Raw genomic sequence first — 22,000 nt, forward strand, 5'->3', positions numbered from 1 at the left:
ACAGGAGATCACCAGGAAAGGCCTCCCACTTGGCTGACTTGGTGGGAACTTTCTTTGTTGCTACGTGCAGTAAGAACATCTGTACACATTTTAAAGTTTCGGTGAATGGCAAACCCTTCACAAAGTTTTTTTTTCTGAGCAAGAATGGGTTATATTATTTATGGGCTGGCATAACCAAAAGTCTCTTAAAGAAATGAAATTTTCTTGCACATCAATGGGATTTGTAATTAGAGGAAAACTAATAGGTACTCTAAATAAATAAAGCTCAAAATTCCTGCTGTATTTAGTGACATCTCATAGTACACTGGAAGTCCTAAAGGTGACACTGTGAAAAAGAACACTTTAAGACTGAATCAATTACATTCTGCTTGGAAGTCTGTATAAGGAAACACACAAAACAATTCAAATGCATGTTCTATGTTGCAAATATGACAGAAGAAATCAGTAAGGAAAGACTTAGAGGCTGGCAACATACTCTTTACATTTGTTAGTTGAGATTGTGAAAGAAAATCAGAATTGCATCTTTTCATTTTAAATGATAGCTTCCTTTCAGCTCTCAGATTCAGATCACTCATCCGAAAGTATAGATAGCTAATATATATCTTATATTTGCTAACTATGCAAAATTAATAATACAGTTTTTAAGCTATTTAATTGCGCAATAATACAGGTTACTGCTGATGCTGCAACATCATCCGTAAATATGATACCTCATGAAAGCACAGAAGAGTTTATCTCTCTCTGTGCATTTATTCAATGGTTAGCAAAAAGGACTCTGGTTTGGCTTGGATCTACCAATGGATGTTACTGTTATATCAAAAAAATTGATAACAGTCTTTCTGTTTGAGAAGAAGTTACACTCTTCAAATCTGCTGTGGAAAAACCATAGGTATTGAGATGTTATGGTTATTATCTAGAGATCTGAGAATCCCACAACACTGCCAGGACCTAGGAATGCAGCGTCTAACTGTATCTAATTAAAATATCCTTAGAGGTACATTTTGGTTCTCAGAAATTAATTACCTGACAGATACATGTGATTTCTTGGTGTTTATTTTCTCCTTTTTCTTGCAACTCCCTTCCCTGAAACTGAAATAGAAGTGCTGAACGAATGAACAAGGCCTATGGATGGGTTGTTTCCCAGTAAGATTATAAATGAAAACACATTTGACTAGAGTCTGTGGAAAAAAAAATTTGTAATGTCACAGCAAACACTCAGCATGTTTACAGTCGGGTTTGATGATACCAGAACCTGTGTGTTAGAAAAACACTGACAACAGCCTCAAGGAAGGAAGGGTAAATGAAGAACGACTAATAGCTCGTGGGCTCAAACTAGATCGGGTCATCGGGAGCTAAAACGGAATGCTTTAACTTGCCAGTGAATTACTATTCCAATGCCAAGGCAGAGGAGCGGAAGCCAAATTAACGTCTCATGTCACATTTCAAGAGCATTCTCTGTCTTTTACTGAAGTCCTTTTGATTATTTCAGAATAAAGAAGGGGGGGAAAGTGCTTTGTACAAATATGTATAAAGGCAGGCTGAGAGAGTTGAGGTTGTTCAGCGTAGAGAAAGCTTTGGGAAGACCTTATAGCAGCCTCCCAGTACATAAAGGGGGCCTACAGGAAAGAAGGGAAGGGGCTCTTTATCAGAGATTGCAGTGATAGGATGAGGGGTAATGGTTTTAAGATGAAAGAGGGGAGATTTAGATTAGATATTAGGAAGAAATTTTTTACTGTGAGGATGGTGAGGCACTGAAGCAGGTTGCCTGGAGAAGTCATAGACATCCCATACCTGGAAGGGTTCAAGGCCAGGTTGAATGAGGTTTTGAGTGAGCTGATCTAGTGGAACATGTCTCTGCCCATGGCAGGAGGACTGTATGATCTCCCAGGTCCCTTCTGACCCAAACCATTCTTTGATCCTAATATATCACTTGGAACACTTCCTAGAAAGAGCATAACAAGAATTAAAAATCGAGTTTTCAATGGAGCTTGCCATAGGCCAGCTTCAATTCTACCCACTTAAAAAGAAGCAGTAAATCGCTTCCAAAAATCCATCAACATCCCACTTATTTGTGTTAGTTCAATTCAAGAGAACCTTATTAAAAAAGCTCCATCTTGGAAAAAAAAACAAAAAGCCTTGCATTGGCGTCTGGATCAAAACAGAAAAACTCTTATCCCTTCGAATGTTGGTTGTTGCTAGGGTAACACCAAAAGTGTAGTAGAAGCATAACAGCTCCACTGCAAACACAACTGAGTCCCCAGTACCTTACTGAGGTGTCAGTCACTGATGCTGGACCAGGAGCTCGGACAGTGCCATTGCTCTGGTACCACTTTTTTAAGCTGCTCTCTAAACACTGAACAAGAAACGCTAAACAAGAATCATTAAAGAAGAATCATTACACATCGCTCCCTACAACATCTCCTGATCCTGTCTTATAGCTGGAAAATCACAGCCTCTAGGCTAAACTCAGCTCAGCTCAAGAGTAGAAAGCCGAGAACAAAGAAGGAAAGCTGGAAACACTTCACAGATTTTATTCAATAGTGTGGGTGCTTACTTCTGTTTTGTGTTTAGGGATGGAGGATTGCTTGGTATGAAGGAAAAAGAAATTAAAGAGAAGCAGAAATTAAAAGCAGGCATATGAGGAAAAGAAGCAATGTACAAAACAAAAGTGAAGGGTAAGCAAAAAGGAAAAGGCAAAAATATGTCACCCTTCATTGTGTCAACAAAAGAATAAAATGTTTTCTCACTACTATGCCAGAAATCCACCCGTCCTTTCTCAAATAATATTCAGATAGTCCCTCCACTCAGAGCACTCAGTCTGTCGTGTAAAAGCTGGAATTAGGGCAGTGGCCATCTAGCCTAAATATCCTGTCTCTGATGGTCACCCATACCAAATGCTTAAGAAAGAGTTTAGCAAGGCAAACACAGAGATAGCTGTCAGTTATTTATGACTTACAGACATCCAGTAATGCAGTATTTTAGTACATTTATACGGTCCTTCATGTTTTGAACATCTCACCTAGCTCCCATTGTCATTGTATCATAAGACACAGTGACTAATCATCCCCTATTTGACTTCTCCACATCTCATACAATTCTTTGAATCTCAATTTTCTATCTTCTCAGTCTCTTTCAGGTGGAAGGGCCTTGCTTAATTGATGTAGTTCATATAGAGGAGTGATTCAAAGGGCTGGTCACCTTGCCACCGCTTTTTTGTATCCTTGTCACTTCTACTCTACTCTTTTTGAGATAGGAGGAATCCAACCTGCAAAAAGCCTTTTAGGCTTAGGCGTACTTTGCATTTATATATACCATTTAACCTCATATAGAAGTAACAGGTCATTCTCTAGGTTCCTTTCTACCTTTTTCTACTAATTCCTAACACTCAGTTCTATTTTTCACCACCTCTGAGAGTTCAGAATCCATCATTGCCCATGCAAAGTTAGGACTGTTTCCTTCTGTGTGCATCCTATTGCATCTACATACATGGAATTTCACTTCCCCTCTTATTGTCCATTCACGCTGCATTCTGACATCTTTTTGCAGAATTTGTAGCTGCTCTTCATCTTCGCTAACCAAAATAACTCAGTATCATCAGCATGTGCTCAAGTGCCTCTTGCAGTACATGAAGAATGACAGATGAATCTTCATCAGATTGTATTAAACAGAAATGCTAAAATTAGTGTTACAAGCACTTGAGCAAAATGCAACAGAATGATGTACCTTCAAATGTAGACAGTATTCTGCCCTGATCTTTGACACAGTTGGAAAAAAGAAATCCACAAAAATTGGTCAGGATTACCTTTACACAGAGAGTGTGATTTCATAACAATTTTCTACAGCTTGGATTATTACCTAACATCATCTGATTCTAAGAGATAACTACCAATTTAGTTCAAAAATATCCCTTTGAGCCATATCTTTAAGGTCCAGTGATGGATACTGATAAGAACTTTTTGAGCTATATGTTGTAATAGAAAAATACAAGACAAAATTACAACTGGCATTCAAATATCTTAAACAATGGCCAGATAGTGAGTCTAGTTATTTTGAGAGCTCTAGTGTGGTTACTTAGGAACTGCAAATGCAGCAACAGAAATTTCATATACCAATGAAATCCATTAAGCATGAAAATCATCAAGTATGCTAAACTAGTAGGCAGTTTGCATCAGTGTAGCTCATTTCAGCATCTCATTGCAGCTATAACTGGCCACAATTTAAAACACACAAGGAACACATAATTTAATGTTTTTGGTCAATATATGCTAAACAGACTAAAATTTCAGACACATGAATCTCCTAGATACCAGTTCCACATACTTCTTATTAATCATTTTAACCAAGCAAATAATATTAGTATGTTAATTTATGTAAAAATACAATTTCCAAGACCTCCCTCAGTACCGTGTGAGATAAATGACAAAAACTAACAAGAGGGGTTATGATGATTAAAAAAGGTAGATGAAAGGAGAACTCTCATGTGGAAGAGCTTAGTTAGATTCTTCATGTAATATCTCTCTCTCTGGCTTCTGAATATATTTACAAAATGGAGGAAATCTTTATGATCTAGAAAAGGAATGTAAAAAGGTTGTAAAAATGAGAATAAAACAAAATATTTGTGAAAACAAACAAAAACTAGGATTAATAACCTTTCAAGACACCTGATAGTGTTGTGATAATTCCTGCTTTCAGGATTTCAGCTAATGCTAAGTATCAAAGCATGGCTGGGTCATTGCTCCCAGTATATACAGTGGGTTCATAGCTCCCTGCATTTCTTTTCCCTTTATTCAGAAAATTAAGAAAAAATCTGAACTTGGAAGAGAGAAGAGAGGGCATACTGTACTCAAAGACCATGTTTAACAAGTAGCCTCAGGGCAGGGCTGGAATTTTAAGACAAGTTATTTCCTTATATCAGTTTAATTCCACATAGACTCTGTACAATAGCTTTGGCTGATTGAGGTTATTTTTCACACTGTAAAGACTCCACCAATTTACACATCACTGTGAATTTAGAAGTCTATCAACACCACTATTTGAGGTTACAGAGTTTTTTCTGCCTAAATGTCACTACCACAGAAAATACCCAAGCATATCTGGGTCAAAGTTCCTTAATATTCAAAGAATTTCTATTTCCTGTCTGTGAGTCACAACTTTGTATCCTACCCATCAAATGTCCTATTAATTTTAATACAATAAGGCATTGAATATATTAAGCTAGTCTGTTTAAAAGGAAGGCATCGAAATCTTATATGAAAAGATTACACTTACAGGCAAGAGGCAACATATCACATACATGCAGCTAAGCATTTATAGTAAGCCTAACTGATATCTTATTCCTCCAGTAAAAGTGCAACTAAAAGTTATTATTAGACTAGTTATAACAATGTGAATGTTTACAGAACAAAATATACAGAAATATCTCATTAATAATCATATACATAAACCACTTATGGTTCAGAAAGCTGACTAAAATCTCCTCCCTTTCTGTGGTCTCATGAACACCTTTCTTGTTTCCCTCTAGCTCCACAAGTTGATGGCATCAGATTTCTTTGGGCAAGAAAGGGTGTCACAGCCACTTGTCAGCATCTCAGGTTTTATATCAGTGTTAGGTCAATGTTGCTGAGTTGGAGCACCTTCCCTGGAGTGCCTGTGGGGCTATTCAGTTTTCCTGTCACAGCCTGCCTCCTTCTCCCTGCCTCCCAGGCAAAATCTTGGAGCCGCATACTGCCCTGCCTCAGCATCATTATCCCAGAGGCATGTGGACACAAGGCAATTGCTGCCACAGATAAAACCAGCTCCCAACAAGGCAGAGCCAGACCCATCCTGAAAACTTGCACTGCTAGCTCCCCACCAAGCCTCTGGCCTCGTGCTAGTGGTGGCAAAAATTGTATCTACTGGCCTACATGTTAATGACTGCAAGAGTTCATATGCATGGCTCAGCCTTTCCTTTAGAATCATAGAATCACCAGGTTGGAAGAGACCCGCCAGATCATCAAGTCCAACCATTCCTATCAAACACTAAACCATGCCCCTCAGCACCTCATCCACCCGTGCCTTAAACACCTCCAGGGAAGGGGACTCAACCACCTCCCTGGGCAGCCTGTTCCAGTGCCCAATGACCCTTTCTGTGAAGAAGTTTTTCCTAATGCCCAGCCTAAACCTCCCCTGGCGGAGCTTGAGGCCATTCCCTCTTGTCCTGTCCCCCGTCACTTGGGAGAAGAGGCCAGCACCCTCCTCTCCACAACCTCCTTTCAGGTAGTTGTAGAGAGCAATGAGGTCTCCCCTCAGCCTCCTCTTCTCCAGGCTAAACAACTCCAGCTCTCTCAGCCGTTCCTCGTAAGGCCTGTAATCGTGCTAGAAGTGAACAAGTGTTTAGTATCAGTGAAACTGACACATATGATGCTGAATATATTTGAACATTTTAAAGGATGAAGAATAACTGCTAGGTCTCCCATTCTGAGATTTTTCATACATCTTCAAGTCTGCATAAACTTGGAAAGGACTGCAAGAAATCATCAGAACTATCTTCACAGCCCCTGGCAAAGCCAGCTGTATCTAGTTCTTGGTATCTGCTTTTCTTGGCAGATGCTAATCTGCCCCTAAACAAGTCCAATAGAGAGGGCAGTGCAGCCTTCATGCTTATCTACCTGTATTATTGCAAGCTTTTTGTGCTCCTTTACATGTATAGCCCTTGTAACAACATAAACCAACCTCTTCTTTTCGTAATTGCAATGAAAACCACTTAATTTTCTCCTATCTGTAATATTTATGTAGGCAGTAATCTATTTTTTTTTTAAAATGAAAAAATCCTAATTCTTTCATCGTTTCCTCATAGGTCACATTTTCTAAATTTTAGTAGCTCTTGTTCCTCTTTTCCTGATTCCCTCCCGGTTTCATTTCACCTGCAAAACCATTACCATCTTTATCTGAAGGATCTCAGACACTGCTTAGTGAAAACTGTTCCTGCTGTGGGTAAAAGCAAGGCATGTCTTGCTGACATGCCCTCAGGAGTGCCTGGCCAGCCTCTCAAGTTCAGTATAACTAAAAGAGAGCTCTCAGTCTCACTCGAGTTGTCTCTTCTCTGCCTCTTCTCCAGATTCTCAAAGGACTCTTCCCATCCTGCCAGTCTCAAACACCCATAACTGGGTGCCAGGTTTAATTTAGACTTTTTGCTATCCCTGCTGAACTGTCTCTAAAACTTGGCCTTTTTCATCCACTCACGCTGTTAAAATTCTCATTAAGGTCACAGTTATTTTACAGCTCACTTACTGTAACATCTTGGCCCTGACAAAGGCATTTTTGTCCCAGGCATATCTATATATACACTACTGCCAAGACTGTCTTCAAAACCCACCAGTTCAATTAGCTCATACAGCTCTTTCCATTTTTGACAGTTCCCTCACAAAAAAAACCCCACAAACAAAAACCAAACAAAAAAAACCCCACCAAAATACTCATTTTTGAAGACATGGACAGCTATTCTTATTCTATGGATCGTTTTTCATTTATTATCCAGGGATGAGGTTCAAGCTTTAATAAATCTACATATTGCCCATCTGCTTGTGAGTTCGAAAATGCTACCCCTCAAGTCTACATGGAACTCCCCACACACATGCTTTCCTCTTCCATGATCCCTTCATGCTCACTTGTCTGCTGTGGTGCCTAAAAATCCGCACACCCTCCTCAAAAAACAATTGATAATGGTTAATCTGCTAGTGTGCGGAAGACAAGCCCACTTGATTTGCATTTTCCCGTAATCTCACTGTACACCCTGCTTTGTCTTTATATTTTTACTTTTTGTTACGGATGGACAACACTCTCTGTTAGGTGTGAGTGCCTGATCTGTGCTTGGGGTCCTAAGAACAATAAGAATAACAAAATTAATAATTATATTGTATCACATGGAAGCCAAATGGATCCTACCCAGCAAATAAGTTCCTCAGCTACTGTCTTGCACAAACATTGTAGTTTAGAAAAGCACAAACATCTGCCAACTTCACAACATATTTGTTTTCATTAGAGTTGCAGAGGCAGTAGCCCTGCTAAAACTAGTGTAATTCTATATAAGTGATGTTGGCAGACTTCATAAAATATGTCACAAGGACAGAACCATATGTTTCCTGAACTACATATCTGTGGTTGGTTTTATAACACCACTTTGCGAATGAATGTGAAGTCCTTTTCAATGAAGTCAGTTTCTCTCTTCTTCCTGGAAAGACCACCTGTTTTCTTATATTGTACAGTTTATTACGTAAGTTAACAATTAAGTTTTCAACCACTCAGGTCTTCTACGCAGTTCTGTTAATCTGACTGTCCATTTTCTGTGTTGAAAATGCCAGGCTGTATTTGTATTGAATTATACGTATTTCCTGAGTCCTTGAATTTAGGGTTAATATTTTAACTCATTTGTGATTTCAATCCTGCCTTCAAAACTTAAGAACGTAAGCCTACTTACAAAAATTTATTCCAGCTTTTACCTGTATGATGCATCATGTACAAGAAGTGGTTAAACAAATCTATGCTACTGAATAGGAGCCTACTCATATTTGCGCAGTTTTCTTCTCTAAATACTTCCAGTTCTCCATGTTCCCTATGAGCTTTGTTTTGCAGGAACTGCAGTAGCCTGGATTTAGTGTGCATGTATTGCAGGTTCAGGCTTTTGTTTAAAATGTAACCTACCGCTGTATCTTACTTATTATCTCTACCATGACGACCAGTTCACAGCCTCATACAACTTTCCTTACCTATGCTTCTTTATCATTCCTCAGACTGTAATATTTCTACAAACATACAATTCTTTGCATAGTGACATAACCCTGAAACTCATTTCTCCAAGGTTAGGATTTCCTAGAAGCAAATATATACCCTTAATGATAAAAGCAAATGTCTATTAGGTATTCTGCATCTAAAAGAGGAACAGTAGTAATTAGGAAAAAAGGCAGCAAAAATAAACTGTTGAAGAGTTAGGAAGCATGGATTTTTCAGCAAATATCAACACTTAAATACACACACACCACCAGAAAATCTACTATTATAGTATTAAGGAAGAAACCTATGGAGGTTCATAATGAAGGAGGTACAAGCCCCATTTATTATATAACATGGAAGGCTTCTTCTTGATAGTCATTTCCTGATTAAGTGGTCAGTGTTATGCCTGATTCACACTGCACTGATTCAGCTTTCTTAAGCAGTGAAGACTCAGGATAATATCTATTTCATCTGAAGTTACATAGAAAATATTCTTGTCTCTCGCTTGTGGAGGCTGAGATGAAAGCCATTAGGCACAATGGCCCGAGACTAGTAGAAGCTATTAGGATCATCATAGTCGAATACCTTTTTCTTTTTCTTAGACTTTGGGTAAGGGGTAAGAGGAAACTCATGCATGAGACAAAACTTTTTCTGCAGAAACAAAAAAATATCCAAACAAGAAATAAAAATCTGAGGTGCTTTTTTTTAGTGAACAGGTCTTTAATAGGACTCATTTACTGTTGAAACATTTATCCAAGGAAAGACCATGAAAGAGAGCATTTGAGTCAAGTAAGAGCTTGTGTCCTGAAAAGAAGACCTATAAATAGTTGTTAGTCAATGTTTGGGGAAATAATGAATGGGCTTTTTCATATTTCTTCATATAAGGACTTAGAGTTGCATCTTCTGGGAACATCTGGTCAATGGAACAAAGAATGTCTTCTGGATTACCCTGATTTCCTTGCCCTCTATAATGTTTATATATCATCTTCATGGGGGTTCATACAGAAAAAATCATCCAGTGGCCCCAGTGAGAAGCCCTTTAAATAAACCAGCAACAGAGGTTTTGTGAGAAAGATTCGTCTTTATGAACATCCTCAAGATAGGAGAGACATGTTGCTATTTGACATTCCACAAGTCAATATGCCAACCTGTGCCGGTTCCATAATGGAGGAATGGTGATATCTGGCTTCAGGCACTGCATAAGTGCAAGCTGACATGTGGTGCAACAGTCTGAAACCATCTGAAATCTGTGGCTGACAGATTTATCTTGAGGTTACAAATGACTCTCCAGATGGACTGGAAATCTCTCCTCTGGAAGGTAAGCAATTGCTATTTGCAGTCCATTTGAGCTCCAGTGAGTGACAATTTGTTTCAGTTTCTCATCCAATTCAGCTATTTGTGACAAAGATGAAGTTCAAGGACTGCAGTATTGTGCTGGAAGCTACAGCTTTGAGTAAGTAATTGAACAGACATAACTGCATTAATGCCATATGCACAACTAGTTGAAGGAGACTTTCTGTAAACACGCTTAGCACTAGGGAAAGCCTGAATATCATTTTGCTGTGGATCACAGATATTTTATGGGAGAGAAAGAGCTCAGAGTATGGAAGGAAGCATCTCGAGAGAAGCTAAAAAGTTTCCTTAAGATTTAAAAAAAGAAAAAAAAAAGAGGGAGAAAGAAAGGAAAGGAATGTTACCATCTTGAGTCTGAGGCAGTTTTCTCAAGTCAAAGACAAGATATACTTTTATTTTTATTTTGGACAAATTAATTGTCAATAGTAGGCTTTTCCCCCGATTTCCAAATGTGTTTCCTATCAATTAGATATCTGATAAAGCAAGGCTATATTTTTCTTTCACGTGCTATTCATTAAAGACATCCATGAAAAGGATGAGAAAAGCCACAAAAAGAATATGTAATTGATGAGAATACCCAAAAGAGATGACTTCTCTGGTCTGACTAATGATTATTCTAGCCTAAACCTAAAAGAAAATGTAAAGATGATATCTGAAGACAAGGTTTGGGAAGAACTGTCATTTTTCTTCAATACATCAACCTTAGACTGTCTTGGTATATCACAAATTGGTTGAATCTGTAAATGATGGTAGCTTTTTGAAAGGAAAGAGAACTGTTTTCTTAAAACACAACTGGCTGGCTATCACTGAAAATACGTAAGTGCTCTGTAGCTGACTGGTCCTGGTATTCAAAGGGCTTCCACCAAAAGATCAGGATATATTTGGGGAGATACCCTTCCTAAGACTTTGCATGCCATATGTTCAGTTACTTAAGAGGTCTATGCCCTCAAAAGAGAAAAGCCTCCACTGAGTTCTCTCCTCAGAATTTTTCACAAACCCTTCATCACTACAGTCATTATAGCAGATTATATGGAAAAATAAGTAACTATAAGGACCAAATTTCCAGTATTACTCATGGAAACTCAGGTATTCTTCCAAAAATTTCCTCTTTATTTATTTAGCTTGATGCAGAAATCTGTTCATAAAGGCAGATTCTTTGTTCTCTCAGTAAGCAGCACTTACGTAATAATATTAGTTTGCTAGGCACAGTTGGACTGAAATACAGGAGTACTTACTTTATTTATTTTAATCTGGCTTTTGGAGTTCTTTATCCCCGGGAACAGCTGTCATTAGAGAAAGCTGTTTAGCTTTCTTAGCATCTGGAATAATTGTAGCTGGTGTCATTTTTAAATTACTTCAAGATGTCTTCTCTAATAGACATCACTAACTTGTCTCCAGGACTTAAATAGATTAGTAAGTGATGGCTCTTTTACTCTAATCATTGATTTTTCAGTCTTTGGGGCAGTACCAACTACAGATGGCACCTCCTGCAAAGCTCTGAGATCAATTGGGAGCAACATAAGTGAAGAACAGAGTGCACTGATGTCATGATAATAAAGATGAAGGGCTCCTGGGAGAAGCTGCAGGGTAAGGACTTGTGATTCAAGATCTGTGTCTGCTTTGTTTACTGGGTGTGCATCATCTCTGCCTCTGAAAACCTACCTGAGAATTCTTGAAACTCAGGTCACAGGATTAGTAGGCCATTTTAATTAGCAGTTCTCTGTAGATGAGATGGGAAGGAAATTTGCTTCTGCTCCTTAAACTCAAGAGTAAATATACTCTGGATAGTACTGAAGGGGGGATAATCTGTACCACCAATAAACTGACTAAAATAATTTTTTTAAAATGATGATTGCAGTTCAGGGTGATGATGTTGAGCCTGTTTCGTTGTTGCTACTGCTATATATGGGAATAAAGAAATTATACAAAATGTAAGGACTAGAGTATCCTTAAAACCTGAGCTGGGGATGAGCCTGGGAACATGCTTCATCGGTGTTCCTACCAAAATGATATTTTTAGCTCTGTTCTTAATCAGGAAATCTAGGCAAACAGGATCTTTCTTTTTTTTTTTCATCTTTTTTTTTTTCTTTTAAAACCCTCTAAGCTTTCTCTGCCTTAGCCAGAACAAAGCCAGTCCAGTTCCTTGCTATTATCTGCCTGACAACAAGAGACAGATCATAGAAGTCAAAGACAGAAAAGGTTCAAGTTCTTACTTTTTGCTCTTGAGGAGCAATCTCATTTTGTTGTGAGTGTCCGTATTTTCTTCTCCTGGAAGAGGATGACTGACAGGTGGAGCAGCTGAGTGTTTTTTCCTGAAACAATGAAGACAAAAGCTCTGCTGCTTTGGTAGAAGGATGAGCCTTTCACATTTTGAACCCAACTTTTGAAATCACTGTGATGCAAAACATGCTGAACATAATTTTGTAAAGAATTAAAAAAAAAAAAAAACCAGAATGAAAATGGGCAGACTTTACAAGAAATTTATGCCTACTGGCTTGAGAAAGACAGGTTAGAGAGTGAACTACAGATAGCAGACATTCAGAGGCAGTAAGAGGGAGTTAAATAACTTCTGTCACTTTTTTTTATATGTCCGCATTAGATGAAGGATTGAAAGTATTTATATAACTGTTCATAGGCATGGCAAAAACAACAGTTCTGTTCAAAGATTTCAGTGCGATATACAAGGACCCATGTGTAGCTGGAGTGTTTTCCATACAGATGAGCACTTACAGAAGAACCACAGATTCTGAGTCATAAAAACAAAGGTCAGAAAAGGTCCTTCTGCAAAGTTAATCGAATCTGTTCACAGAACAGGAGGTTTAAAGCTTAGATACTTTTTCTATATCACAGAATTCAGCACTGACAGCTCTGTCACTGAACCAATTTTTCTTCTGATACTGACTTGTGTAGTACAGATTACTGGGGTATGTTTTAACTTTTTTTTTCCTTTTTTTTTGTTCGTTTTGCTTTGTTATTTTTATAATCTAGGGAAATACCTGTTGTTCAAAATGAAAAAAAAATTAATTACTTGCACTAAATAGATGTGAGAGTTAGACTTACCATTTTTACAGAATTATAGATTATAAAATCTGTCTGATTTCTGCCATCCTATGGGATATTCAGTAAATAAGATGGAAAGGAGCTGAATTATCTTTCTGATATGCTCAGATTTCACTAGTTATTTCAAAAGGTATGCATAATACACAATCTTGTGCAGTACAACAGTACACAGAAAGCACTTTCTAGTGATCATGCATACTCCCAACTAACACACATTTGAAAATACATAGTAAGAACTATTAAATACCATAATAAGTGAGGTCTGAGAAAGGAGTGATACATAGGAAAAGATGAGCCTGTGACACAAGGATGACCAGGTGCAAGTGTCTATCTTAGCATTAGGGGTGGCTGTAGAAGAGGTTCTTCTCTTCCAGCCTCTTGTCACCATCACCTATAAAGTTATGGGCACTCTTCAGCAGTGGGTAGGTTGTATATCAAACTGATCAGGTAATCTTAAACAATTTTAACTATTAATATCAAATTTATACCAGATCAGGAAAAGGAAAGTGTTGGGATTACTGTAAGACCATGACATACCTGAAAAATATGTTTAACTTTCTCATCCCTAGTCTTCCTGCAAAAAACTGATGCTTGGCATGGCCAGAGCACAAAATCCAAATTCTTTGGCCCACTCCACCATTTCCCATTTGCCTGTCTGTGGATGAGGCCTAAGTAGCAGATATTCCTGTGCTACTCTGCGTCATGTCCAAGCCATAAGACCAATATGTCTAACAAAGCTACATGTGAGTGGAGAGGATTGTGCCCAAGGGACCAACACTGCTTCTATGTAAATGAGAAAATGAAGTATACTATTAGTTATGGCCAAGCCTCTCTGAAATGTGTTCAATGACCAAGAATATATCTTCAAATATTTCAACCTTTTCCATCTCTCTTACTTGCCAAAACAAACAATAGCAACCACTTATACTGACAACAGAGAATTTCAGACCTCAGTTCCTATTGTACGATCACATTATTTGCAAGGTTTATATTTCATAGATATAAATATCACACAATAGACTCACAAATTAGAGCATTTAACTATTGACATATATTTCTTTGATTCAAAATCATAGGACTGGTTTATTTTGCTGTAAATGTATTGGAACAGACTGTGTATCTTTCCTTTACCAAGGGAAGATGGGAAGATACATTTATTCCTTCATGCAGATAATTGTAACTTTTCACCTATTGATGTACAATGGAATCAGTTCTGATAAATCTATTTAAAATTAATCTCCACTCTTAATCAAACTTTTACAAGTGTAGCACATGTCTAGCACCTGACTCCAACAACAGGCAATGCTGCGTGTGTACTAGATGAAGATCAGCATCAGGGACTGAAATGCTCAAACCATGGTCAGTGTCTAGTTGGCAACTTTCAGTAACTGGCCTCAGGTGTCATTTCTGGTACAGTGCTGATGGCAGTTTGTCTGTGTCTGCAGCTACAGACAGACAGCAGGGAGTATGCTTTACCAGCCTGTTCCTGACTCTCAATCAGCTAGACTCTTTCTGTTGTGTAAATGAGACTTTATCTAAAGAGAAGCTCCCAAAGACCTTCAGTGCATTTCACTGGCATCTAGTTCCAAGGGAGCAAGTTCCTCTGAGGCAAGTCTGTCTCCTTACAGTCTAGATAGGTGGTAATTGTCAAATTCCAGAAGGCTCATCTTCTCCCCTTCCCTTTCTGTGCTATCTTAGCAAGGCTGGAGAAGGGATTTGCCTCTGTGCTGGGATAATGAGCTGTGTGTCTCAATCCTGTTGCGACTCTTCCCTGATGCTGGTCTTGCCACAGCTGCCGCACAACTTTCATACTTTTTAACATGACAGATCACATATTAATCCAGAGCTCAAACAGAAGGACACCTTCCCAACTGGTGTTCAAAAGAAGCTTTTAATCTCCCTTCACTACAAAGTACTACACCATGATCCAAATGGGAAATGTGGCATAAGAAAAGGTTTGATGTATTGCATCTATTTCAAATGCAAATTGTTTTTTTTAAGGCAAAATCCTACTTTATGCACACACTATTGATTAAGAACTAGCTGACAGAGATCTTTAACAGAGGTGTTGGTACAGAATTGTCCTTCACAGAGGGGATTTTCTATAAAGGTTCATATCTGCATTCAAATCTATTCAGCTTCTCCTGGCTTACAAGAAAGTAAGACATGTAGTCATGCACCTTTTCGTGCACTGTCCAAACGTGTCATGGAGCACATCATAAAAATCTCTGTAGTAGGAACTACAGAGGATCTTGCTGAAGTAAAGATCAACACATGCCCTTTTGTCTGTCAAGCATTCTGCTACAGGTATCTTTAACAGCAGCACATGCCAAAGCTTGTTGTCACTAGCATCTGGATGAACAAGTGACTGATATGGTACTTCTTTACATATGAAAACAGACACTCACATGTAACATAAGTCTCAGAGAATAAGACAAAAGGATGCTATGCAGCCAATAATTGTTATGGGAATGCTTTTGGTAAGCTGTATTGATTTTACCCCGTTGCATTTCACAGCAGGATGAGTCAAACACTGCCCTCTCATGTACCTGTATTGCTTCTGCACTGATGCTCCTAAGAGCTGCCTGTTGCACGTCAAATAACTAGAAATGCACACAGGGTATTTCTGAGGCATTAGAGTGCTTGCTACAGCACTCAACAAACTTATTAGCTACAACAGTTCTTGAGAAACACATAAAAGAGGAATTCAAGCTCATTTCCTGTCCTATCTCCTATCTCTGCATCACCCAGCAAAATAAAAGAAAGGACCAGAAAAAAAAGTAGTACAAAAGACAACAAATCTATCATTCAACAATACAGAGACAAAAAATTAACTTCCTCTTTGTGTTGTTAAAGTGAAAAAAAAAGAGAGTGAGGTACACTACCATGGGCTACACTGATGCCAGAGTAAGTAGAGAGCACTGTTGAATCTTGAAGGACACAAATTAGGCATTTTGATGGATCATAGACCTTCTCAGTTCTCATTTTATTCTTTAAGAAGATAACAATTTGGAGAGTGGAGATAACTGCCAAGTTGTTTATAAACGTAGAATTATGTAATACATTTTGTTTAGTCCCATGTGCCATACTAACCAAAGGGCCAATGCTACACAATATCATTTTATGCACACTTTATTAAGCAAAAAAGATGAGAGAATAGCAGGGAACTGTTTTTCCTTAAAATAATTGCCAGGAAAGCACTGCAAAACTACCTTGCCTCACATTATTAAACTTTTTGCTGAAGATCTGGGCTGTTGTAGTAAACTCAGGCAATACAAAAATCAGCAAAACCCCAGCTGATATATTTGAATGGTGTATGGTAGGTAGGTGCACGCATGTTTTGCCATGGTTGTTAGTACGCACGATGTGCCATTACTTAGTGTAACGTCATACAAAGAGTGTTAACTAGATGACAGCTGGCTCATAATGTGGGTTAGGAAAGACATTCATGTAAACTGAGGGAACGCAAAATTAAGACTGGTTCATCATACAGAACAAACTGAATTATGCTCATATCTGAATGGAAAAGTGTGGTAAATAGCCCAAGGGTGATCAGAAGTTATTTCAGGGCCTTGGGATGGTTAGTGAGGAAATCTGGGGCTCAGCTTACAGGCAGTGACATTGCAAGGAAGAGATGGGCCCAAACTATTAATACATGGGTCTGTAGCTGATGTCGCTGTAGTAACTTCGGGTTTTTTGACAACGGGATGGCCTACATGCCACCAGGATTACAGGCAGCAGATGGGAGCTGTCTTTCTCAAAGAGGGAGGAGGGTCTTTGCTCAGGAGCTTGCAGGGCTTATTGACAGAGCTCTAAACTAGATGTGAAGGGGGAGAGGGATAATAGCAGGTTTGCCTATTACAAGCTACACAAGGACACACAATGTTTAGAGGGGTAGGGTGCTGGTATGGGCCCTCCACCTGTTACCCCAGGGCACGCTGTGGATGCTGCAGCACAGCTGAAGTCTTGCAGAAATGAGCTGGGGGCTCCTGAGGTCAGGAGCCAGCAAGGCTAGTTCTACGGCACACCTTAAGGCAGATTAGGGGTGTTCCACTAACAAGGTGATGCGGCCAACAGCCCTGCTGAAACACCTCTATAAAAATGCACAGAGCTTGGGCAACAAACAGGAGGAGCTGGAAGATAACGTGCTACTAGAAAGCTATTATCTGGTTGCCATTACTGAATCTTAATGGGACGGATTGCATGATTGGAGTGTGGCTATTGGTAGCTACAGGCTGTTCAGAAGGGACAGACAGGGAAGGAGGAGTGGAGGCTCTGCCCTCTATATCAGAAAATGGATAGAGTGCAAAGAGCTGTCTTTGAAGAGTAGTCACGAACAGGTTGAAAGCTTATGGGTCAGAATAAAAGAGCAAAGCAACAAAAGGAACCTTGTGGTTGGTGTATACTACAAGCTATCTGATCAAGGAGAGCCTACCAATGAAGCCCTCTTCCTTCAGCTACAGGAGGCTTCACAATGAAGGTGGTGAGGCACTCGCACAGGTTGCACAGGGATGTTGTGGATGCCCCATCCCTGGAAGTGTTTAAGGTCAGGTTGGATGGGGCCTTGAGCAGCCTGATCTAGTGGAAGGTGTCCCTGCCCATGGCAGGGGGTTTAGAACTGCATGATCTTTAATGTCCCTTCCAACCCAAACCATTTTATGATTCTATGATTCTCTGATTTTTGTTTTGAATCATCTGGCTAATGAGTGACATCAGATCATTCTTGTGCGAGAGAGAACAAAAAGCTCATCAATTACTCCCAGCATCATACTATGGCAAAAAGACAGATAAAGTAGTAGCAAGCTGAAATTGCTTCTGACTGTGACTCTAGCAAAACTAGTATTCAAATAACAGGACCAGTGTCAATATTTGTATTTGAGAAAAGGCTTTGAGAATTGAAGATGATCAAGAGCCACAAAACCAGTCTGTATATGGGGAAAAGGTTCTTAGATAATTCAATCTGTCTTTTCATTACAGGTGAAAAATGAAAGGCAACTTGCTGACAGTACAGCTAGCTTTGTTGTGGAAAAATCAGAGAACATTAATGGAGCCCTGAAACTAAAGGGAAAAAATGAGTACTAGTGAGTAGAATCTGACATCAGAGAAATTCAAAATAGAAATTAGGCATAGCTACTCCATAATATGTCCTTTCTGGAAAAATATATACTAGTCAAGTGTAAATTTCCTCAGACATGGGTTATTTAGATCAGAAGCAGCAGAAGATGGTGAAATAGCATGTGTGGCATCATGGGGCTGTCTCATGGCATAGACTCATCAGACTGTAAGGACTGCATTGCAAAGGACTCCAATGCTTGATTGCAATAAGTCTCATGAAACTAGTGCACATCATGCAGACCTGATTTTCATGTGCAAGGTGAGCCTAATGAAAAATTTCTTTGCATGGAAAATCTTCTTTAGCACACACAGCAGACTTTCAGTTCTGGGCCTTGTAGGTTATTTAAGACAAGCATAATAGGATGTATAGGAGGTCAGCCAGTGTGATCCAATGCTTTCTTCTGTCGTTAAACTCTATGAAGTCTGTGATAGCATGGCCTAAACAATAGCAGATAGTGCTATTACCACTGCTACTGCTATACAGACAGTACTGTAGTACAGATACAACTGAGATCTGTGAACCTTTTTACTACAGGGCAATCAGAACTCATTTTTTTAAAAAACTACTCAGGTTTACCGCCTTAAAAACTTTTTAAGTCGAAACATAATTCTCTTGGGGCTACCAGTGATTTGCTGAGTCAATCAATTTTCTTAACATGCAGCATTCCAGGGCCTTACCCCTACAAAATTTAGTAAGTTGCTAGTTTATGCTGCTTAGTCCTGTAGTATATGTTCTTTGTTCTAGTGTTTTTGGACACACTAGGCTGAGCCGTTAACTTTTCCTGATCCAGATCCTCTTTCTTGATTTGTGCAAGTAATCATTCACTTATGTTTTCTTCTGAGTAAAAATATAACTGCCCCAAAGAGAATGAGTGCAAATATCAAAGTATGCTAATTATGTTTCCTGCTCCATTAAGCAATGCAGCTATTGGTACTGGTGCTTTATTCCTCTACTGTAAAATATTTTCACTGTATATGAAATACAGAATAAGTCATCTTCCCATAGCACTTTGTTGGAAATTATTTTACGTTCCTCTTGAATACTATGATCAATATCACTTAAAGTTACACACAGATAATGAATATAATATCTGCCAGGCTTTAAGAATACCTCACATTAAATCCATGGAGTTAGAAATCATTTATCCGTCAGACATTGAACCTTATATCTAGATTTTTATGGTGTTCTAGGAAAGAAACATAATCTTGGTTTCCAAATTCACAAAGCTTAGAGCCTTTGATCCCACAATCACAATCATTCATATAGCGCTATTGAAAAAGGTAATATAACTTAGAAGCGTAGTGTAATTTAATGAACATGCTTCCACACTCTGAAAGCCTTGCTGCTTTTTATCCTCATCGTCTGAATGTAACCAGAGTTGGGTGAAACTGAGAAATTACGGTATTTGTTTGTCTGTGACATTAGGAAATCACCTGAAAAAACTCAAAGTCCATTGAAATTACTGAGAGAAAGACTCTGCATGTGAAATACAGGAAGAGAACTAACAGATACACCACGGTCGCTAATCGTAAGAAAGAAAATGTAACAAAGGGCACATTGTAGAAGCAGAAAATGAGAGTTATGGTCGAATTTTCTGCAAACAGCAGTTAGAAGTTGCACTGGAACAATTACAGAGGACCCATCGGAAATAAGTTTATCAGAATTTACATATACAGTACCTCTAATATTCACTTCAGTTAACATATTTCAGTCATCTGCCACTAATGTGATACCACCTGTTGGGACTGGTTACAACAAAGCACCCGTATTCCTGTCAGACAAAATGATATAATCTTCTCCACCTCAAATGCTCTAGGATATCCTGCCAGGCACTATTCTAAGCCCCTGAGGTATCACAGTAGTTTATATCCCAGGACATACAAACAGTCTTGTATTTGCCAGATGAAAGTTCTGTTAAACCTGAGGACTTTCTAGACATTATGGCAAGATCTTCGATACATCTCTCTTAAATTGGTGAATACGACACACAATGGGCATATTTAAAATTTACTCAAAAGGGTAAAGAGTTTTCAAAAGGAAAGAACTTTCAACAGCGTCAGCTGCAACTGCTCAGTGATGAAGGCTAAAATTTAGACAGAATATTACTTTCACACTGAACATTATAGTATCTGGAATCAAAGGATCTTCCCATCTAATAAAACCTGCAGCCACAATGCAAAAGAGGGACTGCAGAGGAAAAGGTTCACAGAAAGCAATATATGTAGCAGAGACAGTTAAACAGCAAATATGAAGCTTATAAATTGGCATGTCCTCTTTCAGAGTCTTTGGTATCAAATTCCTTAAAGTAAGAAAGCACCCACTTTTAATGAAGATTCCAATTTATTTTTTGACTAAAAGCCTAACCCTTTCTTCCAAAGCACACGAAGAAGAAACAGTTGTACCACAGGTCCTTGAAAAGCCCAGGTAGGACAATTCTGATCACTAGACCTCAGTAGCTAAAACACTAATGGGAGATCTCTACAGAGATTTTGCATAGTTATCCAAATATGTTTTCTAATGGTCTACTGAATTGGGCTCTCTGAACAGTCAGGAAAACAATGTCTGCCTGCAGGTGCTGCTAGGTCTTAGAAATCTAAGTGTACAGTGCTATTAATACACAAAACTGTGGGTATTCAACAAAACAGCTAAGAGCAGATGTATGAGTACTTATGCATTTAAGGCACCTTCAGAGTTATGTTCTACCCATATAGGTTTTGATAATCTATGTAGTGAAATGTAGGTTCAAAGTGTAAGTGGGGTTTAATGGATCTATGGTTTTCTGTCTTTGAAATCCAAAATATAGTCAATCAAAATAAGTCCTTTTATATGTTTCCAAATTCTACAGTATCCAGGTTTTTCAAGTGTGGAGTTCATTTCCTAAAAGCTAGGGAAAAGAAAGAGTCTCTCTCAATAAAACTGTGCGTAATTATATTTGTCATTTCAACTTGCTTTTAATTTCTGATTTGCCACATCAAACTAAATCACAATGTTTCTTTACCAGTAGCACACAGTGAGAGCAAGTTGACTTTGTCATGCTCATTTCACTCTATTTCACTAGTGTTCACAGATGTAAATGACCAATGGTTTGAAGAGCAACTTTTCTCACAAAAGTATTAAATACATAATTATATTACTCTAGTGGTAACAGTGAAAGGTGCAATGTATCCACCTGGACGAAAAAAAGAACTTCCAATGAAAGCTTTCAAGAAAATATCCTGAACAATATCAAACTGGTTTTAATTATGTAATTAAAGGTTCAATTTTACTCCCAGTACAGTAAATGTGAGACTTATTAGTATGCTTGATGGAAAAGGAGTAACAGGATAGGAAGAAAACACTTCATAGAAGTCATTACTGAAGCAGACACACAGAAGAACACAGAACGTGCTCCTGAAAAATATCCACAGATCAGAAGACCCAAACACCTCCTCCCAGAAGCACCTTTAGACTCCTCTTCAGACTCTCCCTCTGTGTTGTTATCCTCTTGGCTGCCATAAAGTTTTGAAGAAACTTCTTTGAACATTGGCTACTAAACATAGTGGAAAAAAAACCCAAAACCAATTGAGAGATTTGACTTCTAAAATCTACCTCGCTAGAAGCAGGCTGTCAGAACTAATGACTGTGAAAACACTGGATCAAGTTTTTTTCAAGGATGTATTATTGTATTTCACTGCAGTTTAAAAAAATCAAACCACATAAGATGAAAGCATGCATGTACTTTGA

Source organism: Phaenicophaeus curvirostris, chromosome 3, assembly GCF_032191515.1.
Source record: "Phaenicophaeus curvirostris isolate KB17595 chromosome 3, BPBGC_Pcur_1.0, whole genome shotgun sequence".
Lineage (NCBI taxonomy): Eukaryota > Metazoa > Chordata > Aves > Cuculiformes > Cuculidae > Phaenicophaeus > Phaenicophaeus curvirostris.